Here is an 18992-nt window from a genome sequence, read left to right as displayed (position 1 = left end):
GGATCTTCCCGGACCGGGGCACGAACCTGGGTCCCCCGCATCGGCAGGTGGACTCTCAACCACTGCGCCACCAGGGAAGCCCAGGAAATCACTTTTGCTAAAGAAGAAAGTATTACTGCGACAAAATTATCTTTTTTTCTTCTTTGCAACACTTTTTGGAGACTGCATAAGTAAAACACACATTTGTAAAATCTAGAACTTACAAACCTTTTATTTTAGACAAATTCCTTAAGAACATGTACAATATTGGTCATTATACTTAATTTTAACTTAGCAGTAAATGGCTGGGATGTGGGCTAGGAAAGGAGGGTCCCTGCTATCATCTAGGGAAATTCTCTCCAGCTTGCTCTCAATGCTTCATGCAGAGGGTGCTGTCATAGAACATTTTACTTGCAACATGGCACTCTAGTTTCGAGAATGTGTACGCATACCTTTGTGTCTATTGTTTTTATCTGTCTTCCCTTATTAGAGTAAAAACTCAATGGGAGTAGAAATCTTGTTCATATTATCCACTATTGTGTCCCCAGTATCTAAAAAAGTACCTAGTGCATGGTAGGTGAATTTGCTCCCAAACCAAGTCTGAACCTCGCTAACTTCCACAGATAGCAACACTCCACCATGGAAAGGTTCTCTGCTAGCTCCAGCCCAACCTGTATGTATTCACCAAATAACCTCTTGTGTCCTGTCCTCCTCCCATTGCCAAGTCTCACTCATTCTTCTGTTCCTGAGGCCTATGGAATTGTCTAAACTTGGCATGCATGGTCCTGTAGAGACAAACTCGAGTCAAATTCACCAGTCTCTTTTCCCATTAACCTTTCAATACTCTAATCCTCTGGAATGTCACCATTCCTCAATGTACCGGGTGCCATGACTTTACACTTGTTGGAATATGGAATGCCTTACCCCCTTTCTGCTGGCAAATCCGTTCACTCATTCAACAAATATTTACTGAATGTTTGATGCACAGACACAAAACAAGATAGAGCCTGCCAGTTTGGCTGGTGTGAGAGACAGACAAGTCAACCAGTATGACGCAGTGGGATGAGAACAACAGCGTTATGCAGTGTTGAGTGGTCTGTGAACCATAATGGGATGTGGTTAGGAGAGTGAAAGAAAGTCCTTCTGGATGAGGTAATGCTTGAGCTGAGCCTTGAGTAAGTACAAGTTGATTAGGTAAACCAGGAAGGAGATGACAGACGTTCTAGCAAGTGTTAAATTATCACAAAGTCCTCCTCAATATGACTACAAAAGTCTGTTTTCTCTTTTCTAATTGAATTTAACTGCATTATGGAACATATGGAACTTACAGTTAAGTGAGAGAGAAATCTGTGAGTGAGAACTTCAGTGTGGTGAGTACTCCAACACAGGTTAAGTGACAATAATTGGGACCATTGTATCCAAAACAAATTTTTAAATTTATTTTTTATTGAATTACAATGTTGTGTTAATTACTGCTGTACAGCAAAAGTGACTCAGCTATATACATATACAGTATACATTCTTTTTCATATTCTTTCCCATTATGGTTTATCACAGGATATTGAATACAGTTCCCTGTGCTATACAGCAGGACCTTGTTGTTTACCCATTCTATACATAGTAGTTTACATCTGCTAATCCCACATTCCCACTCCTACCCTCTCCCACTGCCCCCCACCCCCTGCCCTGGGGCAACCACCAGTCTATTCTCTGTGTCCCTGATTCTGTTTCATAGATAGGTTCATTTGTATCATATTTTAGATTCCACATATAAATCATATGGTATTTGTCCTTCTCTATCATACAAAGTTAAGTAAGTCAGAAAATCTCTAGGTTCATCCATGTTGCTGCAAATGGCATTATTTCGTTCTTTTTTATGGCCGAGTAGTATTCCATTGTATATAGGTACCACATCTTCTTTATCCATTCATCTGTTGATGGACATTTAGGCTGTTTCCATGCCCTGGCTATTGTGAACAGTGCTGCTATGAGCATAGGGATGCATGTATCTTTTTGAATTATAGTTTTGTCTGGATATATGCCCAGGAGTGGGACTGCTGGATCATATGGTAATTCTATTTTTAGCAAAACAAATTTCTTATTCAATATTGATATCAATATTGATAACTGTTTTTATGACTAACATTGTAAACTGTAATTCTGCATTAACAAAAAGTTAAATATCATAGTGAATATCCGTTGCTTTTTAGCTGCCAGACTTCCCTTCTTTTGATAACAGCACCCTAATTTCATTCTGGGGAATCATTTGTCCCCATTGTGTGGACTCCTAGAACTGTAACTTAAGGTGCCATGTACTTTCCTTGCCAGGCATCAAAGCAGGACGCTCACTTCTGGATTTTGAATCTTGATTAGAGAGAACAAAAGAAAGACAACAAGAAGTCAGAGCTCATTTATTTCTGTGTTATCACCCAGAAGAGACAGTTGAGAAGTTCCTGCTATCTAGAGTCTTACAGCTACCATAGCTCTGGCCTCTTCTGAGCCTGGTCCTCCAGCTTTCCTATTGATTCTATGACTAATCCACCATCTTCAAAAAATTCCTTTTCTACTTGTTAGAGTCAACTTCTGCTATTTGCAACCCCAAAAATCTGATAAAAGTATTAAAAATTTTATACAAATCATCTTTTTTTTCTAATTGTAATACAAACTAATCACAGAACTCAGAACAGACACCAAAAAACTCCCGGTAAAAAGAATTCCATCGATAATAGCATCAAAAAGAATAAAATGTTAGGAATAAAGTTAATGAACTCAAACCAGTTCTTCTAAAAAAGATAAACCAATTTTGTCAACGTGGAAAAGGCTATTAAAAGAAAATGATTTTTTGATACTTGATGCAGTTATTGGAGAACTTAAGTATATCTGGCCTCACCCCTTTCCTGAGGAAACCATTTTCAGTAGTTATTAGTTCTAGTGATTATTTCCGTGGCTCTAAGTACTATACTCATGCCACGCCACTATTTGAGTTATTAACTTCAGAGATTACCTTCTGACTCCCTGCTGCATGGATGCTGCTCTAGCAGGGAGCACATCCCTTCCCCACATCCTCCCAATGTCTTATACTTCAAATAGCAGTTTCTGTTTCTTTGTAAATATTTTTGTATTTAAAACCTGTTTCTTGTTCCATCAAATTCCTCTACTTTATAAGATACTTTCTCTACCTTCCCATTACTGCCTCTACCTCTTAAAGTGCCAGCTTTTCTATTTTGTCAAGATTAACTTTTATATTCGGTTCTGTAAAAACTGTTGTTTATTGATTGATTTTTTCCTCCTATAGTCACCATACTGTATATTATATCCCCAGGACTTACTTATATTATAAATGGAAGTTTCTACCTTTTAACCACCTTTACCCATTCCTCGCCCCCCCTCATCTGTTTTCTGTTAACCTGTGAATTTTGAGACTCTTCATATAAGTGAGATAATATAGTACTTGTCTTTCTCTGATTTATCTCACTTAGCATAATGCCCTCAAGGTCATCCATGTTGTTGCAAATGGCAGGATTTTCTTCTTTTTTTAATAGCTAAATAATAATCCACTGCATTATGTGTGCATATGTGTGTGTGTATATACGCACCCACACACCCACCCCATTTTATTTATCCATGCATCTGTGGATAGACACTTAGGTTATTTTCCTGTCTTGGCTACAGTAAATAATGCTGCAGTGAACACAAGGTGTAGATAACTTTTTGAGTTAGGATTTTTGTTTCCTTCAGATAAACCCCCAGAAGTAAAATTGCTGGATCACATGGCAGTCCCATTTTTAATTTCTTAAGGAACCTCCATACTGTCTTCCACAGAGACTGCAGCAATTTATATCCCCTCCAATAGTGCACAAGGGTTCCCTTTATTCCACATCCTTGCCAACACTTATTATTTCTTATATCTTTGATAGCAGCCATTCTCCTAGGTAAGAGGTGACAATTCATTGTGGTTTTGATTTGTATTTGCCTGATGATTAGTGACGTTGAGGAACCTTTTTATGTATCTGTTGGCCATCTGTATATCTTCTTTGTATAAACAAATGTCTATTCAGATCCTCTGCCCATTTTAAAATCAGATTTTTTTTCCTACTTTTTTTTTCTATTGAGTTATATGAATTCATTATATATTTTGGGTATTATCCCCTTATCAGATACATGGTTTGCAAATATTTTTCTCCCATTCTATAGGTGGCCTTTTCATTTTGTTGATGGTTTCCTTTGCCTTTAGTGTCAAATTCAAAAACTCATCACCAAGACGAATGTCGAAGAGCTTACTATCTATGTTTTTCTCTAGGAGTTCCATGGTTTCAGGTCTTATTTTAAAGTCTTTAATTCATTTTGAGTCGATTTTTGTGTATGGTGTAAGATAGTGGTCCAGTTTCATTCTTTTGCATGTGCCTGTCCACTTTTCTCAACAGTATTTCCCTATTATATATTCTTGGCTGCTTTGTGGTAAATTAATTGACTGTGTGTGTGTGTGTGTATGAGTTTATTATTTCTGGATTCTCTATTCTGTTCCATTGATCTATGTACCTGTTTTCACATCAATACTATACTGTTTTGATTCCTACATATTTGTAATATCATTCGGAATCAGGAAATGTGATGCTGCTAGCTTTGTTCTCTTTTCTCAGGATTCCTCTGGCTATTCAGGATCTGCTGTGGTTCCATAAAAATTTTAGCATTGTTTAATCTAGTTCTGTGAAAAATGCCATTGGAATTTTGATGGAAACTGCATTAAAGCTTGCTTTGGGCAGTATGGACATTTTAACAATATTAATGCTGCCAATCCATGAGCACAGAATCTCTTTCCATTTATTAGTGTCTTCTTTAATATATTTCATCAATGTTGTACAGTTGTCAACGTAAGAGTCTTTTGCCTCCTTGGTTAAATTTCTTTCTAGGTATTTTATTCTTTTTGACGCAATTTTACGTAGAATTAAAAAAAACTCTTCTAATTTGTTATTAGTGTATAGAAACACAACTGATTTTTGTATATTGATTTTGTATCCTGCAAGTTTACTGAATTAGTTGAACAGTTCTAACAGCTTTTTTTTTTTTTTTTTTTTGCTGTATGCGGGCCTCTCTGTTGTGGCCTCTCCCGTTGTGGAGCACAGGCTCCGGACTCACAGGCTCAGCAGCCATGGCTCACGGGCCTAGCCGCTCTGCGGCATGTGCGATCTTCCCAGACCTGGGCACGAACCCGTGTCCCCTGCATTGGCAGGTGGACTCTCAACCACTGCGCTACCAGGGAAGCCCCTAACAGTTTTTTAGTGGAGTCTTGAGGGTTTTCTATATGGAGTATCCTGTCACCTGCAAACAGAGAACATTTTACTTCTTCCCTTCCTACTTGGATGCTTTTTATTTCTTTTCTTGCCTAACTGCTCTGGCTAGGGACTTCCAGTACTATGTTAAATAAGTGATGAGAGTGGGCGACCTCATCTTGTTCATTATGTTAGGGGAAAACCTTTCAGTTTGTCACTGTGGATTATGATGTATAGCTTGTGGCCATAATATGGCCTTCATTATGCTGAGGCATGTTCCCTCTCCAGCCACTTCGTTGAGTGTTCTTATTCTGAACGTTACATTTTCTGCATCTACTGAGATGACCATATGGTTTTTATCCTTCGTGTTGTTACTGTGGTGTTCACGCGGATGGCTCTGCAGATGCTGAATCATCCTGTGTCCCCAGAATAAATCCCAGCTGATCATGGAGTATGATCCTTTTAATGTATTGCTGAATTTGATTTGCTAACATATTGTTGAGGACTTCTGCATCTATGTTCATCAGGGATATTGGTCTGCAATTTTCTTGTGGCATCCTTGTCTGGTTTTGGTATAGGGGTAATGCTGGCCTTGTAAAATGAGTTTGGAAGCGGTCCCATCTGTACTGATGTTTTGGGGAAGACTTTGAGAAGGACTGGTATTAATTCTTCATTAAATGTTTGGTAGAACTCACCAGTAAAGCGATCTGGTCCTGGATATTGATAGACTTTTACAGTTAAAATATATAAACAGTGCTTAAATTACTTCTGGGTAAACACTGCTCACTGTGGCACCTAGCAGACAACTATGATCAGTTTTATTTCTATTGTTCCAATATCAAAACCCTGTGCAACTCTCCCAAGTGACAGAATCGGGAGATCCACACCCAAGTTTTCCCCACTCCTGTTCATTCATTTACAAATAACAACTTTTGACCCAATTTGTTATGGTTTGGCTAAACTGCTGTAACGAAGAGGCTAAAACACAATGTATTAAACTAAGTTAATTTATTGCTCTCTCATAAAACAGCCTACTGCTAAGTGTGCTCACCTCCACACGTGCTTCCAGCCTGCTGGATGTGGGGGTGAAAGTCCCCAGTAAGTGGCTTCACATTTTAGGTGATGATCTAGAAGTGGCACACATCATTTGTGCACATCCCATCAGCCCAAACTTAGAAACAAAGTCATATCCACTGCAAGGCAAACTGAAATACAAGGACTAGCTAGGCTGCAATGTATGCACCCAGTTAAAACCTGGGGTTCCCCTTCTAAAAGAGTAAAAAATGGACACAGAAGGCAATTTATAGTCTAATCCATGCTGTCCTGAAAATGCTTTAGAATATTATCTCCAAGTTCTGTCTGTCTAGCCTGCCTCTCCTTCCTGCACCCACTACTTCCACTCCACCCTCCTCCCCTTTACTTTCTCTCTGCTTTGTTTAAATGCTGGATTCTCCATGGTTCCGGTCTTTGGCACTCTTCGCTTTTTGCCTGATCTCATCCATGTTACAATTTAAGTTCCAACCTTTATACTCATTTTGAACTTTTGAACATCAACCCTGATCTTTAAACCCATATATATATAAACACTTATACATGCCACTGAGACATATCTACTTAAGTCCCAGAAATACCGCAAACTCTACAATTCCTAAAGTGAATCCATGATCTTTTCCTACAAACTTGTTTCTTTTTCTGGAGTATTCACTATCATGGTAAGAACCACCTTCCAGGAACTGTGGAGACACTATGCAGTTCTTCTTGTTTACTTCACATGTTATCAGTCACCAAATCTTTAGACCATAATGTTCCTAACATTTTCCACCTGTCGTTGCTACCACTACTTTCTTAGTTCAAGATTTTCATATGAAAATTCTAATGCAAGCTAGCCTCATCCACTGGAGGGCAGAGAGCAGAAGCAAGAACTACAATTCTGCAGCCTGTAGAATGAAAACCACATTAACAGGAAGACAGACAAAATGAAAAGGCAGAGGACTATGTACCAGATGAAGGAACAAGATAAAACCCCAGAAAAGCAACTAAAAGAAGTGGAGATAGATAGGCAACCTTCCAGAAAAAGAATTCAGAATAATGGTGCAAATGCTAACAGCTATAAAAGAGGAAATCGACAGTAACACAATAATAGTGGGGGACTTTAACACCTCACTTACACCAATGGACAGATCATCCAAACAGAAAGTTAATAAGGAAACACAAGATTTAAATAACACAATAGACCAGATTTAATTGATATTTATAGGACATTCCATTAGAAAACAGCAGATTACACTTTCTTCTCAAGTGCAAATGGAACATTCTCTAGGCTAGATCACATCTTGGGTCACAAATCAAGCCTCGGAAAATTTTAAAAATGGCAATCGTATCAAGCATCTTTTCTGACCACAATGCTATGAGACTGGAAAGCAATTACAGGAAAAAAAAAACTGTAAAAAACCACGAATACATGGAGGCTAAATGGTGCGCTACTAAATAACCAAGAGATCACTGAAGAAATCAAAGAAGAAATAAAAAAATACATAGAAACAAATGACAACAAAAACACAATGACCCAAACCCTCTGGGACACAGCAAAAGCAGTTCTAAGAAGGAAGTTTATAGCAATACAATCTCACCTCAAGAAGCAAGAAAAATCTCAAACAATCTAACACGACACCTAAAGCAACTAGATAAAGAACAACAAAGAAAACCCAGTCAGTACGAGGAAAGAAATCATAAAGATCAGAGCAGAAATAAATGAAATAGAAATGAAGAAAACAATAGCAAAAATCAATAAAACTACTAAAAGCTGTTTCTTTGAAAGCTGGTTCTTTCTTGCCTCTGCAACCTTCTCACGTTGCTGCGTCTGCTTGGCAAGGTACTCCAGTTCTCTATTAGATTCTTGGACACTAAGTTGCTAAGATTCAACTCAAGTGTCAACTGCTTTTTGAAGTTACATTTGTGGTACCTAAAGTTGGAATGACATCCTTATTTATAACACACTATGCCCTTGACTCCCAGGACCACACGTGACCTCTTCTTCCTTTAGGTCTCTGCTGTTACATGTAAACTCCTGTCACAGCAATCACAACACTTTGTGCACGTGTTTTACATTTTACTAAATGTGGTGACAGCAGTAACCATGTTTATCAGTCTCTGAAACCACAAGGCCTTGCACAGTGTCAATAACAGGCTATCAAATGATATTAGAAAAATTAAATGTTTTTTAAAATTAATTGATACAGACAGGGACTGTACACATACAATAAAGGACTAGATCAGGACTAGGCTCACCTGCTTATAGTTACAGCGTGATTCTGATTGTGATAGTTTCCTGGAGGAGGAAAAGGCTGCTACAGCCAAGTTAAGTGGCCCAAGTAGAGAGGCCATTTGTCATTCTAGGGAGTAAAAAAGCTTTAAAACCTCACCAGTAATTTCTTCATTTCAAAAGTTACCGTTTTAGACAATCAAGTATTATTTGATAGTAAGTTGTAGAATATGGGGAATGTTTAAAAAAATTCATCATACTGTCTCTGCCCTTGAATAGAATAGTTTACAATGTAGCTAGAAAGATAAGATATACTGGCATGAAACAAGAGCGCATCTTTATCTACTTCTTACTTCAGATAGCTCAATTCTGCTTTATACCACCAGGTTTTTTTGTGTGTTTTAAAAAAAATTACCACCAGTTCTTAATCTGGACAAATAGGCCAGAAAACTGGATTAGTAACATTTTAAGAATGAAACTCTTAAACTTGTACTCAGGTTGTCTGACATTATCTTGACAGAAGGCTTTTGTGGCAAAGATGATGATTATAATTATACTAATCAATTGTTAGAACACTACGCAGCTTTGTTTCAATGCAAAATTTATCAAATCAATTAAAAAATTAGCATTTAGATACACACATGACATCTTGGCGGACATTTCTGTATTATGTTGCTAGATACTGTTTCACAACCTTGGAATATAACCACTATCTCAGAAATAAAAATTTAGCAACCATGGTTTGGTATATTCAACTCACTTTTGGAAAGAAAGTGGGTTAGAATCAAGTACAAAAGGAATGCCTGAATAAATATATCTGATATTAAATGTCCCAACAAGGACTCTTAAAATGTAAAGGAACAAAGCAATTCTTTGTGCTCTCCCTTTAACCACTTGATTAACTCTTATTCAATTGTTTCCCTGAAGCCCTTCTGGAGTTTCCAGGACAGCTGGCTCCCTCTCTTCCTGTATGCCCCCTGGCACGTTGCTGATCATACTTCAAGGTGTATATTGGGTTGGTCAAAAAGTTCGTTCGGTTTTAAGTAAAAATAAAAGACACATTTTTCATTTTCACCAAGAACTTTATTGAATGGATTCATTAACCAAATGAACTTTTTGGCCAACCCAGTACTACAGCTTGGCTCATCCAAAGTCTAGCGCAAACCCCTTTTTTCTGTGCTTTCCTCTCCTATAGAGGCTGAAAAGGCACTGAATCCCCAGACTCCCTTAAAGCTACAGGTGGCCATCTGGCACAAAGCTGGCATCTTGTGGATAGCTTTCCTTTTCCAATAAAGCCTCAGGGAGGAGAGTGTCCTTAACTGTTTCCCTTCTCCCTGCCCAAAACAGACACAATGCCTGGAGGTTCAGCAGTCATCTTGCAACCGTAAGGAGTGGGGAAGACAGGGAAGAAGAGAGTGTGGGGTACTGAGGACAAGTGGAGCCAGCTACTCAGCCCTGGACTGCTCACCTTCAGGCATTTCATTAAGAGCCACTTGTTTTTTTTCTAAGTTGAGATATAATTGACAGAGACCATTATATTAGTTTTAGTTGTACAACATGACGATATGATACATGTATATATTGCAAAATTTACCACAATAAGGTTAACATCCATCACTGTAGAGTTACGAATTTTTTTTCCTTCTGATGAGAGCTTTTAAGCCTTACTGTCTTTCACAGCTTTCAGGTATATAATACAGTACTAAGGATAGCTACCGTGCTGTTGTTGCATCCCCAGGACTGACTTACCTGGTAATTCTAGGCCTCTAACCTTTTGACCCCACACACCCTCCACCCAGCCGCCTGCCTCTGGCAACCATCAATCTAATCTGTTCTCTGTATCTGAGTTTGTTTCGTTTTTGTTGTAGATTCCATATATAAGTGAGATCATACAGTATTTTTCTCTGTCTGACGTATTTCATTTAGCATAATGCCTTCAAGGTCCACCCATGTTGTCACCTAGAGATTATCATACTAAGTGAAGTCAAAGACAAATTTATGGTTTCACTTTTATGTGGAATCTAAAAAACAGTACAAATGAACTTATTTACAAAGCAGAAACAGACTCACAGATTAGAAAACAAACTTATGGTTACCAAAGGGGAAGGGTGAGGAGGGATAAATTGGGAGTATGGGATTAACAGATGCACCTACCATATATAAAATAGATAAATAATAACAAGGATGTATGTATAGAACAGGGAACTATATTCAATATCTTGTAAAGGAAAAGAATTTCTAAAAGTATATAGATATACACACACATATATTTATAACCAGATCACTTTGCTGTACACCTGAAACTAACACAATATTGTAAATCAACTATACTTCAAGTTAAAAAAATTGTGACTCAGTATATTGTACACCTGTAACTTATATAATATTGTACATCAACTACACTTCAAAATAAGAAAAAGCAGGTGGTGTGGTTCAAGGACATACTGAACCTGGCCACCCAATTTTACCACAAATTAGCTGTGTAACTTTAGGCAAGTCCCTTAACCTTTCTGTGCTACTTTCTGCAAATAAAATGGTAAACCTAACATGATTTCGGCAGTAACTCCTAGATCAAAAATTCTCTTAATCTCTCTTAAAAATAAGAACTAATTATACAATGGAATATTATTTGGCCACGAAAAAGAAGAGCCACTTTCTTGTTTAAATCTCTGTAGTAGGAGTTTTTGTTACAGTTGAACCCTACTTCCCTTACAGCACTTGTCATAGTCCTTTATTATCTGTTAACTGTGCTTCATTGGATATGAAACGAAGCATAGGACCAGGTGTTAAATCTTGCTTTTCTAACTTCAATGCCATGCTCCTCCTCATCTGCACCCCCTCTGCCTCTCTAAACAACATGCTAACTATGCAACAGGGAATGACATGTATTCTACATTTCTCTTCATTTTATTTCTCCTTTGGAGACAGTGACTACAGTTCATTTTCAGTTGCATATAAATGGTCTTAGATTTGTTCTTATGTTACCCTTGTGAAAATATGATTTTTAACATCTCCACTGTTTGTGAAAATATGATTTTTAACATCTCCACTGTAGTCATATCTAGCAAAAACAGAAAGATCATTTCAAGGTTTCAGAGAGAAATTCATCATGGAAATATAAGGGATGGGAGAAAGTATAAATGAGCCTTCAAATTACTTCTCTCCAAAGACATTCAGATAGTGAGCCAATATATTACCTATGATGTGGTACACTGTAAGTTTTGGATGAAAAGTTTGTTTATTTGAAACAGTTATTTTCATAAAACTTGCTTTTCAGGGAACCCTCATTCTTGCAGCAAGTCTTCCCTTTTCTGAGAAATACATCAAAGTCATCTGCATCAATCCTAACTGGTCTTAGTATTTACTGAGAATTTAGGATGAGCTCAGTATTGCCGTCAATGACTTGCATACAGTGTCTCTTCTAACTACTTGGCTACACTGAGAGGCAGTGTAATGTAGTGGTTACAGACACAAGCCCTGGAGCCAAAGTGATGGGGTTTGAATCCTAACTCTCCTCCTATCGAGCTGTGTGAGCCTGGGAAAGCTTCCTAATGCCCTGGGCCTCAGTCTCCCCAATGGTAAAATGGGGGATAAAAATCGTACCTACTTCATAGGATTACTGTGATGACTAAGTGAATTAATACATGTAAAGCACTTAAATGACATTTCCTATGTATAAGTACTATTTTAACTATGAGCTAATTTACCTGCTCATCAACTCTATGTGATGAGTACTGGCCCCATGTTGCAGGAGAGGATGCTTAGACTGGGATGATATGGAATTTATTCAAAGCCCCGAAGCTATTAGGAAGGAGAACTCAGAACCAAACTTGGGGGTGTGTGATGTCACAACTCACAGTTTATGTCACTAACAGAAACTATCTAAAATAATGATGCACTCCAGTCTAAAAGAGCTAAATAGGTAAAAAAACAATGAGCTTACAATGGGCATACTTGTGGATGAGATTTGTGAGATATATCAAAACAGCATTAACAACTGGTTTCTTCAGTTATTTAGGGGGGTAAGTTTTCTAGCTGTATCAATTCTGCTAGTCCTTTTCTAACACATTTTTCTAAGGCAATTCAGAAAGGCATTGCTCAGTTCTTTGCAGGTCATCTGTCCTAAAATTTTTTTGAAACCAAACATGCCCATGTTATATGGAGAACTCTGGGGATTCCAAGTAATCATAAAATGTGTGCTTCAGAATGTGTGAAACTGTTTAGATTTTACTGGGAGTGGAACAGTGAGTAATTTGAGTAAAGAAATGTTTCTACCTACCAGCACACCTACTTATTTAGGCTGAAAGGCTTGACTTCTAAGTCCTTATATCTTACGCACTTGATTCTCAATTCAAGCAACAAAATCTGTACCGTAGATCCTTCTTGAGGATTTGACAATGCTGGTATTTGAGAGGGGTATTCAAATTTTATTATTAACTGGCCACTTGATTTTTTAAAACACAGCACGGAAAATACATGGGGGCAAATCATCAATGTTATCAGATAAGGTGGTTTTCTGTATTTTCTTAACAGACTGATTTTTAGTACTTTTTCTTCTCTACAGCAATTGTACGTTAAGACGTTAATCATTTTGACTTTCTTTTTATAAAAGGAAGGTTGTTGAGTAAATCTTTGTTTCTCACTCATTTGTCCCACACAATGAATGTACAGAGTGGTCTGAAACAGCTGTGCGTCACTAACATGAGTTGCACAAGCATCAGTGGTTACATATTTCCGTTGTAAGGTTACAGCAGATATCCTAAGGAGGTAAATTCTTTGACACAGCATGAAGCAGAGAAATGATGGAAAACAAAAAAACCAAAGTTTCTTTTGGACTTTTCTCTCTCAGATATAGCTTCGTATTATCACTAACAACAAATCAACAAATGGGTTTATAATAACAAGTATACTGTCAGTTTGTTTCTGTAATCTAAGAATAAAACAGTAATTATAATGTTTTAAAAACTTTCATTAAATTTTCAGTTCATGAGATCTGTGATTCTCTCATGCTGGGGTAATTTTTCTATTTATTTGTTTAAAAGAATTCTTGTTTTAATAGGAGGTTGACTGGTCATTTTTAATAGCAATATATAGTATATAAGGGACAGAGTATAAACCACACTAGAGTAAACGACTGAAAGCTTACCTGTCTAAATTCTAAATGATAGCGAACTTAAAGGTTAACTTGTATTATCTTTTAAAGATGTTAAGTATTTCTCCTTTCCCCACAATATCCTTTAGTGGATTATTTAGAAACAGTTTTCCTTAGAAAATAAGGATACTTCTTAAAATCCTTTATTATCAAAGGGATTACATAGATTATAAAGAATTTTAATAAGTATAAATATTATAGAAATTTGGTATATATTAAATACTATATACCATACTGTTAAAGGAAATGTCTAACATGATAGTGTATTAATGCTACAGGTAAACTATTATTTCTCTTAGAGAACTGTTTCTTTACACAGAAACTAGATGATTTCAAATTATATGTAACTGTGAAAAATAAATGAATTTTGGACTTATGAACATCCATTGATTATAATATTATAGTTCAAGAGTACCACTTCAAGATTAACTCTCTTCTAAATAATGTGTTCATGCAACACTGCTATTATTCAGGTATCTGAGATTCTAATCAGGAAGATCAGCTCAGTAATATTTTTATACATCTTTTAAATATCTCTTTTATTCCAAAAATTTCCTGTTAAGATTTTTTTAGGGCAAAGAAGGAGGAACCTTATTCAACTGTGAGATAATTACGATTCAAAATGACAGGTGCTTACACGGTCTGTTTTTGCTTTCATAACATCAGGCTGAAGTCTGGTTAGGCTTGGCCTTTTTAATGACTGCTGTGCAGCTGCCACTTCTTCTGTTTCATACTCTCACTTGGGCTTCTTACTCCCTGGGACCACTCAATTACCCAGGATGCTTCTCGAGCCTGCATTTTTTACCTGCTTCATCAGTTTCCTTTCACCAGTTTTACTAATGTTTCTCATGTACTCTGGATTTGGTGAGAATACCAGGAGTTTTGTTCATTTCCCTTGCTTCTTGTTAAATTATTATTTAACAGTTCTATAGTTTTAGCTTAATTAATAAATTAATCTATTTATTGGATGCATTGGGTCTTCATTGCTGTGCGTGGGCTTTTCTCTAGTTGCGGCGAGCAGGTGCTACTCTTCGTTGCAGTGCAAGGGCTTCTCGTTGTGGTGGTTTCTCTTGTTGCAGAGCGTGCAGAGCATGGGCTTCAGTAGTTGTGGCTCGCGGGCTCTAGAGTGCAGGCTCAGTAGTTGTGGCGCACGGACTTAGTTGCTCTGTGGCGTGTGGGATCCTCCCAGACCAGGGCTCGAACCCGTGTCCCTTGCATTGGCAGGCAGATTCTTAACTACTGCGCCAGCAGAGGACCCTTGTTTTAGCTTATTTTAAATGTTCATGTTTGTTTTGTATTTCAATATTTGTTTAGATTTATTCACATACTGACTTCTTGCGTACCTCCTTCAGTCTTCACCTCTGGGTCTCATTTGTTTCTTACTGAAAGCACATCCAACTCTTCACTCATCTGTTCCTCAAGGGTACTGACCACTTCTGGGCTTCAAGCTGCCTTGGATCAACTCCTACCTTTCACAACAGTCCTCTCATGCTCGTGTTTGGGAATGTTTTCTTCTTCAACTTCATCCTACCTGCCTTCTGTCTCTCAAGGCTTCATTATAATTTCTTGTCTAATGAACCCTGCTGTCTTATGGTCTAAAACAGATGTTGATTCATTCATTTTAAAAACATCTTTTCTGTCATCAGAGGGCAAAAAGGAGATACCCATGGCATGTGCTCAGACCTCAGGCTTCAAGTGGAAGTCCCACAAGTGTTGATCGCTACATTTTTTTCATTCATGAATGTATCAATTAAAAATCAGGCCAAATATCTTTTACCTGCGGAAATATACATAATCATTTCTCACAGCTATCCCTGACAGTAAGTCTGAAAGCCACTCTCAAGTAGTAGAAAGAACATGGGTTTTTGAGTCATATAACTTGGAGCAAATCTTGATTTCATTATATTCTATTAGACTTCAGGTAGTTATTTAACCTCCTCAGGACAGATGGTCACCTCATCCATAAAATGGAGATGATTATACTTATGTATTTGGAGATTATATAAACAAAGATTATATTAGATTTCCCACAGATGTTACTTTCCTCTTTTGCTATATGGACAATAAAGAATTAAATTTTTAAAATTTTTACTTGTGTCATGAACTTCATCTTCCATTGCATTAAAGTTTTTTTTAAAAAGTCCAGTAAGTAATACAGCATATAGCATAGAGTTTGATTTTATACATTCTACCATTCTTTTGTTTTCTGTAATTTTTGTTTTTCTCTATTAGTTTAGTTGTGATCATACTGAGTTTTAAAATTTATTGTTTTGGCTTTTTTCCTATGCTAATGATATACCAGTGGAATAATGTAGTCGACCCTTGAACAGCGTGGTGCGGGGAGGTTAAGGGCACTGACCCTCTCTGCAGTTGAAAATCCACTTGTAACTTACAGTCGGCCTTTCATATCTGCAGTTCCTCCACATTTGTGGATTCAACCAACCATGCATCGTGCAGTATATGCAGCATTTACTACTGAATAAAATCTGTGTGTAAGTGGACTGGGTCAATACAAACCTTTGCTGTTCACGGATCAGTTGTACATTAGAGATGTCAATGAATGTGGAAAACTTCTAAACTACATACTTTTAAAATGAATTAATAGTAATTGATAAAGATTCTACTTTTGATAAAAGACAGAATAAACCAGATTTCATAATACAAACATTGACTGCACTTTAAAAAAGTGTACTGGAATAGCCTTATTTTAGCAATTAAGGATTTTTTAAAGAGCACAGTTTCCCCCCTCAAAAATTTGGTTAATAGAACTATAGGGTACACATTAAAGGAGCTTATGCAAAAATAAAATTGAAGTAATTAATTTTGAAAAAAGAACTAAATTTTATGTTGCTTTCAAAAAGGTAAAAAAAAAAAAACCCTTTCATCTAAAGTCAATAACAGCTCTACATGGTTACAAATGATGTGCCATCAGTACAGCCATCTCTGAATGTCACTTCTCTGAATGTCACTTGTTTAGCTACAAAAATTAAGGATCAGACACAAATGAAAGAATATTATGGGCACAAGTAAAATTTAAAAACTACTTACTTAAAAGTCAGGAAACTCAACTTATAACCAGTAATTCAGCAACACAGCACATATTTATAAAGACCCTTCTGGGATAACATGTCAGGGGCCTAATGTACATTCAAACCAAGCCAGCTCTTCATGAACTTATTTAATGTAGAAGAGTCTTTCTTAACAGTGGAATCTTATAGACAAGGTCTTGGTCACCTAGAGCATCATGTTTTGGGAATAAGAAATATGGAACAATGGTTTTGGCTCTGTTTGTCCTAGGAGGAAAGAGAATCTTATCAGAAAGAAATACAGTTCTGATCTACAGTTTGAGATCTGGCTAGGAGGGAGGAGCCTGCTTAGGGGCATTTCATTTAGTAAATGACCAGAGCCCTAAACTAAAAAGGATCCCATGGAGTTTTTTATTTTCAGAGAAGAAAACCCTTGGCTAGATAGAAAAGGTCAGGGAAAGAGGGAGAAAGAAGGGGAAGGAAGGAACCATTCATTTCTTGTTTAATTCTGACTTACGAATTTATTAATTTGTAATTGATATAGCTGACATATAATACTATTAGTTTAAGGTATACAACATAATGATTTGTTTATATACTGTGAAATGATTACCGCAATAAGTTTAATTAATATCACTTCACATAGCTTAAAAATTGTTTTCCTTTGATGAGAACTTTAAAGATCTACCCTATTAGCAACTTTCAAATATATCAATAATACAGTATTAACTGTTTCTTTTGCTCTACACTTAGCAGATAGATTGAGGCCAAGGGAATTAAGTCAACACTGAGGAAGAGCTGAGAAGTATCCAAAAAAGAAGTCAGATGCTGGTCACGTGACTTATGCCCATGGACAAGCTGTGCCTCGACTGTAGACCTATGTGAGACAACACGATCTCTTTAATGCTTAAGCCTGTCTGAGCTGGGTTTAGTTACTTGCAATACAGGGTCCTAACCAACAAAATATTGAAATTATAAAAATCTTTCATGAAATGTAAATTAATATCTGTAGCCTTCGACAACCAGTTTTTAACATAATATGCAAAAGTATTCCCCCAGGGATGAAATTATCCAGTAGTTTTCAAAGGTACTTTTTAATCTTTTCATGGGTGTTGTGGAGGAATAGACAGTAAGGAGAAAGACAGTAAGGAGAAAGACAGTGGCTGGAAATCTTTGTGAGTACATCCTACCACAGATTCTGGATCCATTACAGTGGCAAAGAATAATAATCCCCCTTTATTTTGGCTTTTCATATCAGTACGGTGTATAATATGGAAAAACTCCTGTTGCCATATGCCAAAACCTCCCGACCCCTCCCCCGCCCCAAACTTTCAAAAACCACCACCACCACACATTTAAAGGAATCCGGTAGTTGTGTTTAACATGAAGGTATGGGTAAACCCCCTAGTTTTAGAGGACCTGAATTAACTGCTTTCAGACAGTATCTTTGAAAAGTTGTCAATGAAGTGTTGAGACAAATGTGCTACTTTCTCATTGTTCTCCAAATCTTACTGAAGTTCAATCTATGAAGCATAAAATCCTCTTTAGTCTTAGAGGTAAAAGCTACTATTTATTGAGTACTTATTATGTGTCAGATACTGTGGCAAAATGCTTCATATACATTTACTCATTTAATTTCTAATTCTTTCTTCTTTTAGCAGGGCTTATTTTTAAAATTCCAAATGAAATGTTATGAACAGCACTTTCCAGAGTATGGCCATGAAATGATAACCTTGGGATTGATACTGGTGCCTTATTTTATGAAGATTTCTTGTCTTCCAAGATTTGCAGGTCCCATCTTATACACCTAGAATGGTTGCAACTGACTGGTTAATTTCTGAGGCTGGACGTTGTACTTCATCTAAGAGCTTGTAATAGCAAAGGTAAAACACTGGAAAACTACAAATTTACCATGATCTCAATCACATCAAGAAACCAGATGACTTGGAGAGCCCTTACAGCAATCTGCCTCTAATAATCTTGCTCAGTACGTACTACAGAAAATGAAGTTCATACAAATTTGAAACCAGCGTTACTCAAAGCGTGGTATGTGAATATGGTACCAGTCTGCAAACTGTTACTAGCATGGGACAACATTTTCTATATTACTGATTATTAACTACAATGCCTAGTTTGGCTAACTTTTTTTAAATAGCAAGATATTCTTGATGAAGGAGACTGTGTTGACTTATTTTCTAGCCCAACCTCTTTACCCACCATGAACTGGTAACAAACAGCTTGTGGACCAGCTGTTTTGAGCAACATTGCTCTAGACCTCAATTTTGGATATTACCTCTAGTTTT

General features: G+C 37.0%; 1 protein-coding gene across 1 annotated transcript in view; it reads right to left on the bottom strand.

Annotated features, from left to right (window-relative positions):
- The window catches only part of MTPN (myotrophin), a 60716-nt gene that overhangs the window by 3738 nt on the left and 37986 nt on the right, over nt 1-18992 (bottom strand). The gene's annotated exons all lie outside the window — the stretch shown is intronic.

The sequence above is a fragment of the Neophocaena asiaeorientalis genome, unplaced genomic scaffold (assembly GCF_003031525.2).
Source record: "Neophocaena asiaeorientalis asiaeorientalis breed wild unplaced genomic scaffold, Neophocaena_asiaeorientalis_V1.1 scaffold364, whole genome shotgun sequence".
Lineage (NCBI taxonomy): Eukaryota > Metazoa > Chordata > Mammalia > Artiodactyla > Phocoenidae > Neophocaena > Neophocaena asiaeorientalis.
This window is presented reverse-complemented; position numbering and strand designations above follow the sequence as displayed.